Here is a 15000-nt window from a genome sequence, read left to right as displayed (position 1 = left end):
AGCACGTGCCATGGAAAGTTGGGTGTGTAATCGCATTTTCTGAGGTGGCTGTCCCTCCTTTCAACAAGTCTAAGAACTTGTTGCTAATAAGTAGCCACATGGACTGCCCCATGGTGTTGGAAGCCTGGACTGACGTATATCTACTACGTAGATAACACAGATTTGTTATACACATCAGTGTAAAGATAACTGCAACTGTACACCGCATCTTGAATTCCTCTCAGTAGCCATGGAAAGCTTCAGTTCTGCCAGAAATATTAACTTGCATTTAGAGTAGTCTCGGTATCTCTGAGGTAATTTTTCCATCTACTGTTTTGTGCCAAAATTACAGGAAGTCCTGTGAATTAAAGATTGTGGAAAAAGAGGTTCATCTTTGGAGGAGCTCGCAAAATATTCTAGACTGATAAAAAATAGTGACCATCATCTGTATGTATTTCACCAAATTTTTCATCTTTCAGTGGAAATTTATTGTCTCAAATATTCTCCATCTTGAGATGGGTTTATGTATTATTTAGTTAATTGCAAATCTGATCAACCGATTAATTGAAATAATGGTACATGGCTCGCTGATGTGTGTGAGGAGCGAATTGGGCATGATTCCACAGAAGCACAAATTTGCACAAATTGCAGAAAATGCTGGCCATGATAGAAAGGTATCAGAACACACAGCATCGATGTTTACAGTGTATGGGGCTACAGATCCTGCTGATCCCTGTCCACCACCAAAAGTGCCTATAATGGGCATGTGAACATCAGAACTGGATCAGGGAGCAATGAAAAAAGTTGGCCTGTTCTGATTAATCACATTTTCTTTTACATCAGGTGGTCAACTGGGTGCATGTGTGTCGCTTACCTGGGGAAGAGAAGGCAGAGGCATTGTGATGCTTGGGGTGATGTTCTGTTGGGAAACCTTGGGTCTTGACTTTCATGTGGATGTTGATTTGACACACACCACCTACTTAAACATTGTTGCACACCAAGTACTCCCCTGCATGGTAAAATAATTCCCTAAGGGCAATAGCCTCTTTCAGCAGCATAATGTGCCTGCCAAACTGCAAAAGTCATTCAGGAATGATTTGTGGAGCAATCAAGGAGTTAATTTGGGCTCAAAATTCCCCACGTTTGAATCCACTTGAACATCTTTGGGATCTGCAGGGAAAACAAATTCCCAAATTCACCAAAACCCATGGTGGCTCCTCCTTGCATTGTACAGGATTTAAAGGATCTGCTGCTGACAGAGGACCTGTGGAGTCCATGCTTTGACTGGTCAGGGAATTTTTTGGGATGCGAGAGGCAATACTCTCTGTCTTAGCTGCTGATGATTGTTTATTTAGCACTGCTGCTTCAGAAAACGAGAACCTTTTAAATTGCCCGGTATTAGAGACCATCATCTGTGTATTCACTTGGTGGATAAAACACCAAACAAGTCTCAAGCTTTGTATTATATTGGAAATATTCAGTAAATATTCTTTATTTTTTACCAACTGGCCATTTATAGGGAACAATTGGTAAATTAAGCTCAAGCGGAGCTTTTATGCCATTTCTTCCACTCTTTTTACCTCAGTTTTGAAACAGTAAAACCCACTACACAAGGATTCCAGAAGAACCTCACAGAAGGACAAGTATCATATCAACCTCGCATGTCAAACTCGGACTGTGACCTGAACACTACTATGCGGAGCTTACACATCAGGGTTTAAGGATTTTTGTCCGGCACACAACACAGAACAATGAAGACAGTTTTTGTAAAAATGTGATGTACCTGTCCTGATTTTATTCCTTGAGAAGGGCTACCTAAAGAAGCTAATCAAATGCCGCATGTTCATATTATGTATTGTTGGAGAGACAGGAAATAAAACAATGTTGAATTTTTATTTTTAACACGCATGGTGTTCCTATGTTACATAAATATTACTGTTAACAAAGGAACAAGATTATATTTTGTTTAAGTGGCTTCTGTTAAAAGCCATCACAACACATCTGTTTCTGTCTGCCATTTTGTCTTTCTGTTCTTCATGCTTTTTCTGTCACTCTCTTTCTCCTCTTTCTCTCCTCTCTGTCTGTCCGTCTGTCTCCCCCCACTCTTTAATCTGTTTCTTTGTATACATTTTGTGTGCATAATTCAGTGTGGCTACCTTTTAATATCTGCACGTGCTCTCTGAAAGCTGTGTCTGGCAAAGATGACGGCCTCATACTTGTACTACAGTTTTACTGAAAGTGCGGACAACAAAATTAATGTGGTGTCATTTCAGTTAAATTAAGCGGACCATTTAGGCCTACTAAGATGCTACAGTGTGTCTCTTTGATGTAGTTAAAAATGAAAAGTACTTGTAGGATTACTCAGCAGCTAAGACTTTTGTTTCTTTGCTAGGAAGAGAAGCATATTCATGCTCTACAAGTTTTCTCTACTTAAATGCCTTGACCCCCACAATTGTAGATTTTTCTGGATTTCTACATTAATACCTTTTTAAAATGTCAGCTTGGTAAATAATAACCCTATTCCTATAAATAAAAACGTTATTGTTCTCTAAACCATGTTTGAATATCTTTTGTTAAACAAGTGATCTAAACAAGACGAACATTGAAAATATAAATGAATCACTCGTAGTGGAGACTGTTTTAAAAAAAAACTGCAATTAGAGTCAGCTTTTTTAATCAGTTAACAGGTACTGACAGTTTTATTTACCTGTTCAATATTGTTCTTGAAGTACAATATGAGCCAATCCAAAAAAAAAAATCTCAGAGGGCCTCATAAGATACGTGTTGAATCTTGCAAGACAAAAGGGTTACAAAATGATTAGCAAAGACTTGGACTTCCATCATTCCAAGGAGACACAGAGATTTTACACCATTAATAAGAGCCACTGGGTGTGTGCTCTCTAAAATGATCACTGCTACGGCATGCCATATAATCTTAAAACTAGAGACAAAGAATGTGAGGGGGACAGCTGAGGAGCTGTGTTTTGCTTAGAGAAAACCTGCACTTCGATAACAAATGTGCACACATTGTGCCTCTGGAGCGGCAAAGTTGCAGTAATTTAGTAACCATTAAAATTTTTTATCTACATGTCATGACGTCTGGTGATGCAACCCAAAAGAGGTTGGGCCATGCAACGTGTCAGAAATCGAGTACAAAAGTAAAACCATAACAGAGAGGCTCAAACAGAATGAATTCCTTATTTCAGAAGGGCAGAGTCGGACTCCTGACCTCAAATCCTGTTGAAATAAGGTGGCGTGACTTGAAGTAGGCCATCAAGCAAGACACCCCAAAAATATACATGAACTAAAACAGTTTTGTATGCAGGAAAGAACCAAAATATCTCCTCCTATGCAGAATTATCAGCGGCAACAGCAACTGTTTGGTTGAGGTTTTTGCTGATAAATAAGCTTTCACTAGTTGCTAAATATAAGGGTCCCTTATCTATTTATTTATTTGTTTGTTTGTTTTTTGTTTTTGTTTTTATTTACTTACATTGACCTTCATATTTTTAGCAGTTTGATTTAAAAAAAAAAAGATGACATGTCCCTGTTGATTTAGTTGAATAAAAAACAACTTGCTATTATGTCATGGCTGGAGATCAGATCACACTGAGAATTTAAGGAATTGAGATCATTCCCAAGGGCTTACAAACTGTTTGTATACACTATCCATTTTATGAGATGTGTGTGTGTGTGTGTGTGTATTTATTAGAAACACCATACAAGTTTTCTCATACATGGTTTGGTAGTTCTTTATCGAGTCACGATGCCTTTGCCTTCTTGTCTTTCACTCCCTTTCTCTCACTGCACGTGTCCGCACTTCTCTGAGCTGGTGGGGGTAGGTTAGGGTGTGTATGCATGTGCAGCTGGTTTCCTCTGCTCTTGTCTAAGAGAAGCTCACTGTCTGGGTGAAGTTGTGACTTGTCAGCTCCGCTTCGTGCCAGTCGTGTGTGCGGAGGGTCTAGCTGTGCCTGTTGTGTGACCCTGCACAGGGCCTGCACAGAGCTAGGCAGGCAGAGCCCACGCAGCACACATGCTTTTGTGAGTCTATATTTCTGCATACTGCTGTCCAGTGCTGCTTTAGAGCAGAGTGTGCTAGGGCAGAGAGGTTGATCCAACCTCCTGCAGATCTACTTGCCTGCAGATTTTTTATTTTTTTATTTTTACCACCAATCTAACCTGCTTCTGCTAAATGGGACCTTCCAGAGCGAGGTGCAGGTGTGATAAATAAGGGATTGAAATGAAACCGCAGGGTGGTAGATGTACAAGAGTGGGAAAGCGCCCCCCTGCTCTAGGGAGGCACTATTGCTCAGCTACAATTCGCAATCCATAGTTCACATGACCTGTACTTAGATTTAACTAATATAATGACTATTCTATGATATTAAATTACTTGGAAATCCTAACAACATTACAGTCATTTAAATTAGACATGGCATGGTGATGGGATTACAAATCAGCAGTTTGGAATGCTGTGTGGTTCTGGTTTGAGACAGAAAATAATGAGACTTCATGAGGGAAACGGAGAGGGAGAGAGAACTATCTTTATTAGACGATGTGAAGTTTGTGCTTCTTGCCAGAGAGGGAGAGAGAGGGAGAGAGAGAATAATAGCAGGAACATTAGGGAAAGAGCAGGTTTGTCATTAATGTCAGAGGGAGGCCTAACAGGGTGAGAAAGATGGTGCAGGGCTGCAGGGGAGAGCGCGTCGGCTGAGAGCTTTTTAATGACGCTCTCCCCATTTGCCCACTGCTCTAATATGCTCATGAGTGGCTCTTTCTGATGAGCCATCGCTTTTGGGCTCTGCCACTCTCTGCCCAGAGACGGATAATCTGTTGTGAATTCTCTCCTCAGGGTGTGTGTGTGTGTGTGTGTGTGTGTGTGTGTGTGCACGCTCGTGCTGACGGTACTGTTTAGGAGATGTATTGTTTGCATTTGTGTCTCTATTGACTTGGTTACATGTTTGTCCATTTTTATTTTATTTTTTTTCCCCCCCTACAGGTGGGATGCTTTTATGTTTCACATTGCATTACCCAAAATCCGCTTTATGAGCCCCAGTGGAACAGTTTGAATTTGTACAACAGCTCCCTGCATATTGGACTTCCTTATGCCGTTGTTGGAGTTCAGAGCTTGGACAGCAGCTCTGCCTGAATAAGCACGCTCAAGCTGTTTCCTTTTAACAGCTAGTGCAGTTCTTATAGTGGCAGGGCGCTGGGATTGTTTGGCACGGATGTGTGGGGGTGTGACAGAAAGGGCCTCAAATCTTGCAGTCACTGGAAGGCAGCTGGATCAGTTCTTAGCCTAGTAACATCACAAATGTCACTGTATCTCTGCCCATCTCTCCGTCAAGCTGTTAGTGCATGAAAACACAGATCCTTCTGTCTCTTCCCGTTTCTGCTCTGTCTTTGTGTTTCTACTTCGATTTCTCTTCCTCTGCAAAGCTGACTGACGAGCCCAGAAGGGAAGCTGCTGGTGGATGTAGGTATTTGTTGGAGAGTTCTGCAGTGAGTGTGAACTGGACGTTACCAGCTATTTCAGGTTTTGCCACCGAGTCCCAGCTTCCCCTGGTCGGTCCGGGGAAGCCTGTGCAGCCATCAGTTCCTCTCTGTTGGTTTGGCAGGGCTTTCGGAGAGCAGTCATGTGGTTCTGCAGCAGCGTGGGCTCCTCAGAGAGACCCACAAAGGTCTCCAGCTCACCCTGTGCTCTTCTTTGAGATGGTCAAATGAATCAACTTGACCTTCTTAGACAGTGTTTCCCAGCAGTCCTCATCTGTAAAAAGCAAATGTGTGTGGCAGTTACTGGGTGTCAGCATTTTTTATGGCAAATGAGCTGTTGCTGAAAGTTCTGTTAACGATTTTGATTCAATTTCAGTTATTGAATTATCCGCTCTCCATGCCATGGAATACTAAGACTTGTACCAATAACATTTCTCAAGCATTCACATGACCTCCTTCCAAGGATTCTTCCCCCTCTCACCTTCTTGTACTTGACTGTCATTCCTTATTGGAACAATGGTGTGGTGGTTTACAAATGTCTTGTGATTTCACTTCTTGCTCATTAGTAAAGTGGGGCACAGGAGGACAGACGTGTGTGGAAAGGGAAAGAAGAGGGTGAAGGGGTGGGGGTAAGAGAGTGGAGGAATAGACAGAGGGGAATGTTTGAAAGTCAGACAGGGTGGCCTTGCAGAGTTGAGCCCAGGGACAGCTCTTACTGCAGGCTACCGACTGATGGCCAATTGAAGATAAAGAGGAGCAGAGGGGATTGTAGGTAGGTGTGTGTGTGCGCGCGTGCATATATGTGCGTGTTTGAGTGGACACACCGACATTTACTAGGACTCTTGTCTAGACCCGTTCTCACTTCTTCTCAGTTTATCACAATGCAAGGTTATCACCACCTTGAGTGATTCCATATTCTTTACTCTTCAGCTGTAGTTGCATGTACACGCAGACTCCCCTGAGCATTATGCACTCCATGTCAGCACATGGTGTAGAGTGCGTTGTGTGAGAGGCGGCAGTGTCCCCCGTGTGGATTTAAAAAAATAAATAAATTGAATAGCCCATCTGACCTCACCCTTGGCTTCTGAGGTAAATCTGAGAAAAAGAGGAGGAGAGAGAGAGAGTTAGACAACCTTTTAGCAGAGCCTTAACAGACAGCAGTTAATTAATCTCTCCCCATTTGCGCTGCTGCGTCAAAGTGGTGGCCCTGCCTTTTTCAGTGGCCTTGTTGTGTTTGGAAAAGCTAGCGATGAATCATGTTGGAAACAGACCTACAAATGAAAATATGAAGTAAAACAGGATTACTTCACATAAACTGTCTTTCTTTGCCACAGAATAGGTTTGAATATGGTGAAAGAATTGTGGGAATTTGTTGAAGCCTTTCAACAAACCCTGTCGGGTTCCATTATGTGTGTTTATATTTAACAGGTTTTCCTTTTATTCTTTTTTAGATTTAAATTTTTATACAAACAACAATGCAAAAAATGAAGAATCTTCCAAAAATGTAAGAGTAAGTAATATGTAATTTCAGTGGTAAGCAGTGAGTTCAGATATACTATTTTAAAAGTGTTTAGTAAAGGTTCCCAGACACTGTGAAATTATTTTTGATACTTAACCTGGTTTTGTACTCATAGATCCTATGTAGGATCTCTAAGGTGAGAATGTCTGTATATAGCTTATGTAGAACAGCTCTGGATTCTAGACTGGATTCTTTTCCCATGTTTCCAGTCAATGTCATTTAGCTCACTTATACAAGCTTCTTCAAGATGGCTAGGGTTAGGGTCCATTTTGGTCATAGCCTCAAAAACAATTACCAGTGTAACACAACCTTTTTTTAGAGAAAGGCTCCTGTAATGATCTGTAATTGTGTAAATCAGTGATATGCAAAAGTGGACACTGAGTACAAATCCAGTTTTGGATTTTGTAATGCCTTGTAGTTGATTTTAAATGATTAATGTAACTGGTTGGGCACTTTCTCAACACCTCACTCCTAGATATAGGGAAAATCTGTAGGATCTGAACCTTGAGGACTGTAATTTGAATATATCTGGTATAAATATATAAACTGAAACCTTTTTTTAAATATCTAACTGTATCCCCATTTGAATTCCCTAAAAAAGTTGTTACCCAACAACTTTGCAGGTGATTTACATTTTGACAAAATAAAGAGTGGGAGGTGAAGATTTGATGTTTCCATTGTTCACATTTATGGCGAGCTGTGCAGTAGGGTCTCAGCCAGGTCTTAATGGTACTAATGCCACTGAACAATGTCAAAAGTAGCAGCCTCAAGGCCTCAGAAGCTTCTCTTAAGGTTCTCATTTATATCTAGGAAATTTGTTTAGGCCTTTACAATTTTTGATATTTTGAGACTGAGAATTCAGTTTTTTTTATTTTTCTGTTTGTGGTTATCTTTCTTTACTGCCCTTGGTAACTGTCCATACAATACAGATACAAAATACATAGATTGGTACTACTTAAAAAAAAAAAAAAAGTCCACTCGGAATTTTCCAGTGACTTCATGTTAACCCTTAAATTATAATGTTGCACCTAGAGATCAAACAGTATGAAAATCTAATAATAGCAATGAACCCAAAAATTGACATAAATACTGAGGAGTGTATTGTTTTTGCTGGTGCAACACTTTTACAACCAATTCAGTTGGATTTTAAAATGAATAAAATATATTGGTTGGATGATTAAACTCTGCATCATCGTTGGTGATGATGATGATGATGATGATGATGATGATGATTATTGTTATTGTTATGATGTCTATTGTTCTTAAATACCCACATAAAAGGAAGGCTAGCCTATATTTATTCTGTCTGTTGAATTAGCATACTGTTGGGTCTGTTAGGTCTTATATAGATGGCATTACAAAAATGCTACATGAAGCGCATATGGTGTTTTTAAGTGTAAAAGTTAAGTGACTTGGGCTAGCATTCCCCTGCATGATTCCAGTTGCTTATGAGTTTGTAAGGAAGACGTGAATTTCTGAGCTTGCATGCTAAGGATGCATTATTCATCATAAATCAAGTGCAAAGCGAAGAGTTGAGTCTGCTTGTGTGTGTGTGTTGTTTTCTAAAGGTCTAATGGTATAATAGGCTAATTTTAGGTCATTTCAGAATATAGTGATAATGCTGAAAAGGGCAAATTAAACAGCAGTGTTTTCCAATATTCAGTGCGCCCCCCCCCCCCCCCCCCCAGCAATGTAACTAACTGACGCATTGTGTCGTAAGAGTTTAGCTATTTACTGAATTTCACGCAAATGCAAATAATGCTGTCACATTGTTATTATGCTGGAAAATAATAACAAAATAAGGGGAAAATGGTCTAAACCGTGTTCTGTTTCAAGAATATTCTCATACAAATGTACATGGAATTCATTCTTAATGGGTATTCATCTCTGAGGCTGATGCAAAGAAAACAGTGCCCAATTCACTACACCACTGATGGTGTATAGTGTTTTACAAGGGTAGGTAATGCAGAAAGCTTCAGTTTCCATTATTGACAAAGTATAATCAAGTAAGACAGACAAACCATAATATTTTCCAACATTCTGAAGTTGACTACACTTCAGACTTGGTCCTCTTAGAAGGCTGAAAAATCTCCAGAGTGCTGTTGATGCCTTATGCCGTGTTTTCGCTGACACAAAGCAAACCCACGCTGCATGCAGGCCATGCATCTGGGAGCCTGTTACTAACTGTGTTTGGTGCTGGACAGTATCTAATGTCAGATTTTCAAATCATGGTAATCAACCAGGGTTTTAATGATTAGTAAAATTTCAAATTTTCAATTTAGTTTACTTAGTTACTCCCATATCAACCAGTGATCCACTATTGGGAGGGATGTCCGATTTAGGAGCAATTTAGAATGCCTTGTAGTAGCCATACAGAGCTCCTGCTCAAATGTATGCTGTTTTGTCTTGTGCATAGCCACTCAGTCAGGATTGCACCAGGGCATGCTTCATGTTTGCGTGCCTAACCCTCCTCGGCTTTCTGCTATTGACTGCAGCGGATTTGTTGATTGCAACAAAACCGTTAGTGCCTCTCGTTTGTGGCCTAGTAATTGAGCCAGAAATCCCCAGGCCTCAGCACAATAAAGCAAAGCACTGGCTCTAAATGCATATACATATACATGAACACACACACACCCACACTCCTCTCCCTGGGTGGGTGGTAAGCTGGATAGGTGGATGAATAGAGGGGGGGGGGGATGAATGAGTGTTTAATGTGTTGAATAAATGATCTCTGTTGTTTCTGGGAATTGAAGCGCTTCTTTGATGGATCTCTGTTTCTCTGTCTTTGTCTCTCTCCTTATGCCCCATACCGTGTGTGTGTGGGGGGGGGTGTTCTCCCTCCACTCAGCTGTCGTCTTCTCTCTCCCTCAGGCATCCTAATGAAGGCATTATCTCCACACGTCACGGAACATGGAGCGCCCGTATCACTGTGTTTGCGGATGGGAGAATGTCCTCACCAGCTCAATGAGAGCAGAATGCTTTGCCGAGCTTTATTTATTTATTATTCCACAGGGAATGAGGGAAGAGAGGCAGTTATGGCAGTAGAGTTTTGGCCACTGAGCGGTGGCCCTTGATGAAGATGGGCAGGAGTTTCCTCTCAAAAGGCTCTCAACCCTTTTCTAATGTCAGTCAGAGAGTGACTGTTCTAATTATCTGCGTATACTGTGCACATTAAGTCAGTTAAGCTTTTTTCATTTTTCACAAAGCTTTAGTTGTAGAAGTCCTCTTCAATAATCTCTTCTAACAAGTGGTCCCATAGCATCATTGAGGACCTGATTGTTCAGAGTACACTGTACGAATCATATGGGAGCCCACTGATCAAAACAAAATCAAATTACAATACATTTTAAAGTATTTTATTAAAATTAAGCACATGTATATTATACCGCTGTTGGTTGTAAGGTATGTGGCAGGGTGACGAGAATGGACATTTTTATGTCCTACAACTCCTAATCAGCTTCTTCTTCCTGTGTTTGACAGAAGGTCATAGTGTCTAGGAGAGCGTGCATGCGTGCTCATGTGCACATGCGAGCGTGCTTGCCACCTATGCAAACCTATCTGATTTAACCTCTGACCAAATCTGCAGGATATGTCGCTAAATTGAGCAGGCCTACATATACACTGCCGTGACATTAATGGATTGAAACACGAGGCGACATAATACAGGACATTGTTTGTTTAAATTCTCAAAATTGTTTTACTTCTGGAAATTTACAAACAAATGTTTTAACAATGTATTTCTGTACGTCAGGTCATGGGTGAATGAAACTGACAATAGTTTTGAAAAGATGAACATGTTTAGGCTACAACCTTTTTTTTTTTTTTTTTTACTGATGGTTAGAATTTTATTGATTTAATCAGGAAATTCAGGTGGCAGACCCATAGTTAAGAAGCTTCATAATTGATTATCTTTCACACAATTTAAGTCATTTTCAGCTAATGCTAGGCTTCCTTTCATTAGAAGGTTTCTGGATGCACTTTTGACTTTCTTTTACCTAACCTGAGCTTTAGTTCTCCCCTAGAAAGGCATTTCTGCACAGCATACTCTAAATAGATGGTTTTCATTTTCCAATACGAGAATGACTATAATGAATATGACTGTCTTAAAGAAAATCACAAATCCAAATCAGGTAGCACTGTGAAATGTATATGCGTACATTTCTGCTACTTGTGAGGTCACATCCCTGTAACTCTAGCAGTAACTGAAATGGTTGAGGATCCTTCTACCCCTCAGCTTCCACCTCTGATTGGTTATCCCAACAGTTCAGACCTCAGCAGATGTGCTAGGTTTTGACGTGCAGCAGGGCTGGGCAGCTACTCCGCATCCAGTGCGGCCTGTGAGCTGATGTGCGTTCTTTTATTGGTCAGGCCTGTGAGCTGATGTGTGCTCTCTCATTGGTCAGGCCTGTGAGCTGATGTGTGGTCTCTCATTGGTCAGGATTCAGGTTTGGGAAGTGGCAGCGTAAGTGAGGAATGGCAGAGCAGATGTCCAATTGAAAGGACAGGAAATCATTAGAGAGCCTGGGCCTTAATGAAGAGAAGCTTATGGTCTGACTGGCATTATTCATGAAGTAGAAATTAACTTCAGTGAGCGAATAAGAGAAAGGCAAGGCACACACACACGCACACACACACACGCACATTTATGCTTCCTACTCTGGCACGCATCTGTTTGAATAAAAAGGTGCTCTCTTTATACGTCACAGAGTTCATAATTTTAGAGAGGTCAGGGCTTCATTTATCAGTAAGCATCAGTTCTGATACTTATGAGTAAGAACCACAGTAGTTTGGTGGTTACAGCAGAAGTGCTAATTCTTCTACTTCCTCAGTGGACACTACTGGTGCTGCTGCCCCCAGGTGATTTGGAACCCTATTCCAGTCACACCAGTGATTCCCTGGTGGTTATAAAGGTCACAGTTTGAAATGCACTGTGGTAACAATGGCTTCTGTTTGAGTTGCATTACTTTGGTTGCCCATCTCTTTGTTCTCATATAGGCATTAACAAGGCTTTCGAGTACTGAATCAACATGCTAGGGAGAGGTGATTCATCAGGTTGATGCTCCATGTAGTCATCTCACCCTACCTCCACCACTCACTCACTCACTCACTCTCTCACACACACACATTTTAATTATATATATATATATATATATATATATATATATATATATAAACACAAAATCTCTCTCACCCACAGCAACGTTCTCACGGAGTATAAAGATGGTTGCTCATCTTTATACTCTGCTACTCCTGTCTCACTGTTCTAGCTAGACATCTTTCACGCTTTCACACCATTTTCCTGCTCCCTCTGTTTTTCCTCATCTCTCTGCCTGTTCTTTCAATTTCTCTTTATACAGAATCAATGGCAGGACTTGGAACGCATCCTACCCCACCCCCATTTAATAATGTATTAGTATGTGTGTCTGTGTATAAATTACTACAGGTTTGTGTGTGTGTGTGAGCTCTTCAATAGTGAAATTGGAGTAGCGATAATAGCACTGCGATGACGTGTGTTACTGGCGTCTCCGGTGTAACATAGTAAAGGAACTTCCTCTCCGATTTCGAGTGTCTGTGTGTTTGAGAGAGCACACATGTGACCCATGCTGCTAAAAGCCTGAGTGTGTGGTCTACTGAAAAGCTGGCAGCATCTGACTGCATTAAGCACATCAAGCACAACACTGCACACTGATGTAATGTGGTTAATCCCAAATATTGAGTAAGTAGCTGTTGTAATAATGTCTTCATCCCTATAGATTGCCAGTGATTAATTCCAATAACAAGCACACTATTGCCTGAAGGAATGTCTGCAGTAGAATGCTAACCCACCTCTTTCAGAGCTTCCATTGATTATCACTAGGAACTTCTATAAAGCTTTAAAGAAGTGCTTGTTTTTACCTTTGCCATCATATCTCCAGGGGAATATTGAATTCTACTTGGTTTACTTTGAGGTAAATAAATTGATACGTTGATGGGGCTCGATTTTTATTGATAGTTACAGGATGTAAATGACAGAAGGAGGATTGATGAGTGGTGTGGTGGACAACTTAATATTTACTGTGCCAGATAATCTAGCTTGGTTGCTACTGGGAGTTGAAGTGCTTCTGCTCCAGGTCTCCAGGCTCCTCAGCAGCCTCTTTCTTCCCATGTCTGTCTGTCTCCCTCATTTCTTTCGTCAATGCCAGGCTGTCGTGCCTATGCTCCAGATTATCTTTCATCTTCCATTTGTACCTGAGCCTTGTCCATCCTTGTATTTTACTGGCTCTTCCTCAGCTTTGCAGGATGGCATAAAGTCTAGCCCTGTAGGCTCATTTGTGATCAGCTAGCATGTCTGAGCATCCATGTTGGCTCCGGGCTCCTGCAGTTGCAGAATGTTGTCACTGGGAGCCAGTTGGTGGGCAGTGAAACTGCAGGGTGGGCAGAAGGGGCTGTGTTTGTGCCCAACACGTGCTAAGGGTTTAGTCACAGACCAGCCTGGGGAAGGGTATAATCCTGTTAATTTGGAGCATGTTACTGTGTGCTTGTATGCATGCTGTGGTTGCTTGCTTGCTTACTTGTGTGTGCCTGTGCATGTATATGTGATTGTGGGCATGTGTTTTTGAGGGAGGGAGGGGTTCTGAGCTAATCCTGCTCAGAGCAAGAATGAAGTAAAGCGATAAGGAGTAGAAAGAAGGAAGTAAAGGAAGAGTGAGACGAGAGACAAGAGACAAGTATATCAGCCCCCGAACACGCGCACAAATGCATGCATAAAAACGGACATGCATACACATCTTCACAGATGTATACACAGTTCTTGTGGTTACTACTTCTAAATTTAAGTAAAGCTCCACCTCCACTTTAGTTGAGTCATGTGGTGTAGCTCAAGGCATGCTAATGTCCTTGCTATAGTAACCCTTCAAAGTGTCACACATTATGAGTCCACTTATGGCATCTTTCATGGCATTTGCTTTTAAGTCTTATTTTTATATTTGTTTATGGTCTTTTTGGCTTGTTTGTTCTATAATTTAAGTTTGTTTGAGTAGTAAATGTTTTCATAGCAACCCTTGGTATAGCCTTTGCCTAGTTTCTTCTCTGTTGAGTGTACTGCACATATAGACCCACGCAGGGTCTGAGAATCTTTTGCCTAAAGGGGTACTTGCATGATATTCTGAAACAGCTAAGAATTTCAGTGATGGGCAAAATAGTTGTGCAATTTGTATTATGCTAATAACGTACATGAGTTGTAAGTACTCGCAAGTGGTATGGCTCTTATAGCTCCAGTGGCATAGCCAAGAGCAAAGCATGGATCCTACCATACTATGACGCAACGGGCCATTCCTGAACAGGAAATCATGCAAACATACCTGTTGTTTGATCCAGGTAATCATTGACATTGTCCTCATCGGATGGCATATACAGTGGTTCTTCCCAGCAAATGTTAGCTTGGACATGTTCTGCTTGTCTGTGGTCTAGTGCGCAAGTGTCTCTGTTTGTGGTTTTTTTTTGGGGGGGGGGGGGGGGGGGTGGCTGTGTTTATTAGGCAGAGCAAGAGGGTAGAGGGCCATCCATATGTTCAGGCCAGGCAGGCAGTAGTGCTAACGCAGCAGTGTTCTCTAATGATACCTTCAGGAGCTAGGGGAACAAGCCTCTGCCTGCCTAATGAACTCACCCACTATCACTTCGTTTCTCCTTATTCTGTCTCCCTGTGTCCCTTTTCTGTCTGTGCCTCACCTGCACTCTTTCTTTCTTTCTATTCTTTACTTTCTCTGTGAGTGGAACACACACAGAGAGAGAGAGAGAGAGATCGAGATCTAACATTGCCTCACCACTGTATCTGTTGTTGCATTCAACTCTGTGTACTGTGCTGGTAGCGAGCTGAACTACTACTGCTGTCTGGAGTGAATCTTCCTACTGTTCTAGGCTAGCAAAAGCTATACTGTACCCTGGGTCACTTATTGCTCTCTGACTTCAGTTGGGCAGTTACTGAATTTGATGTTTGTTTTTGTAACTGTTCTTTTTTTCCACTTTCTTTT

At 41.3% G+C, this 15000-nt stretch overlaps 1 protein-coding gene and 1 long non-coding RNA gene across 11 annotated transcripts in view; both read left to right on the top strand.

The window, feature by feature from the left end:
• LOC145651302 (uncharacterized) overlaps positions 1 to 2532 on the top strand; it is a 9289-nt gene extending 6757 nt beyond the window's left edge. The window contains exon 2 of the long non-coding RNA XR_014117171.1: positions 1565 to 2532. This is a non-coding gene — a long non-coding RNA (uncharacterized LOC145651302). The remainder of the gene's footprint in view (positions 1 to 1564) is intronic.
• The window catches only part of camk2g1 (calcium/calmodulin-dependent protein kinase (CaM kinase) II gamma 1), a 53109-nt gene that overhangs the window by 15545 nt on the left and 22564 nt on the right, over positions 1 to 15000 (top strand). The window lies entirely within an intron of this gene.

This window comes from Electrophorus electricus, chromosome 15 (assembly GCF_041902795.1).
Source record: "Electrophorus electricus isolate QZ-2024a chromosome 15, ASM4190279v1, whole genome shotgun sequence".
In the NCBI taxonomy this organism is placed as follows: Eukaryota; Metazoa; Chordata; class Actinopteri; order Gymnotiformes; family Gymnotidae; genus Electrophorus; species Electrophorus electricus.
Note: the sequence above shows the minus strand (reverse complement) of the source record. Positions and strands in the feature narration are given on the sequence as shown.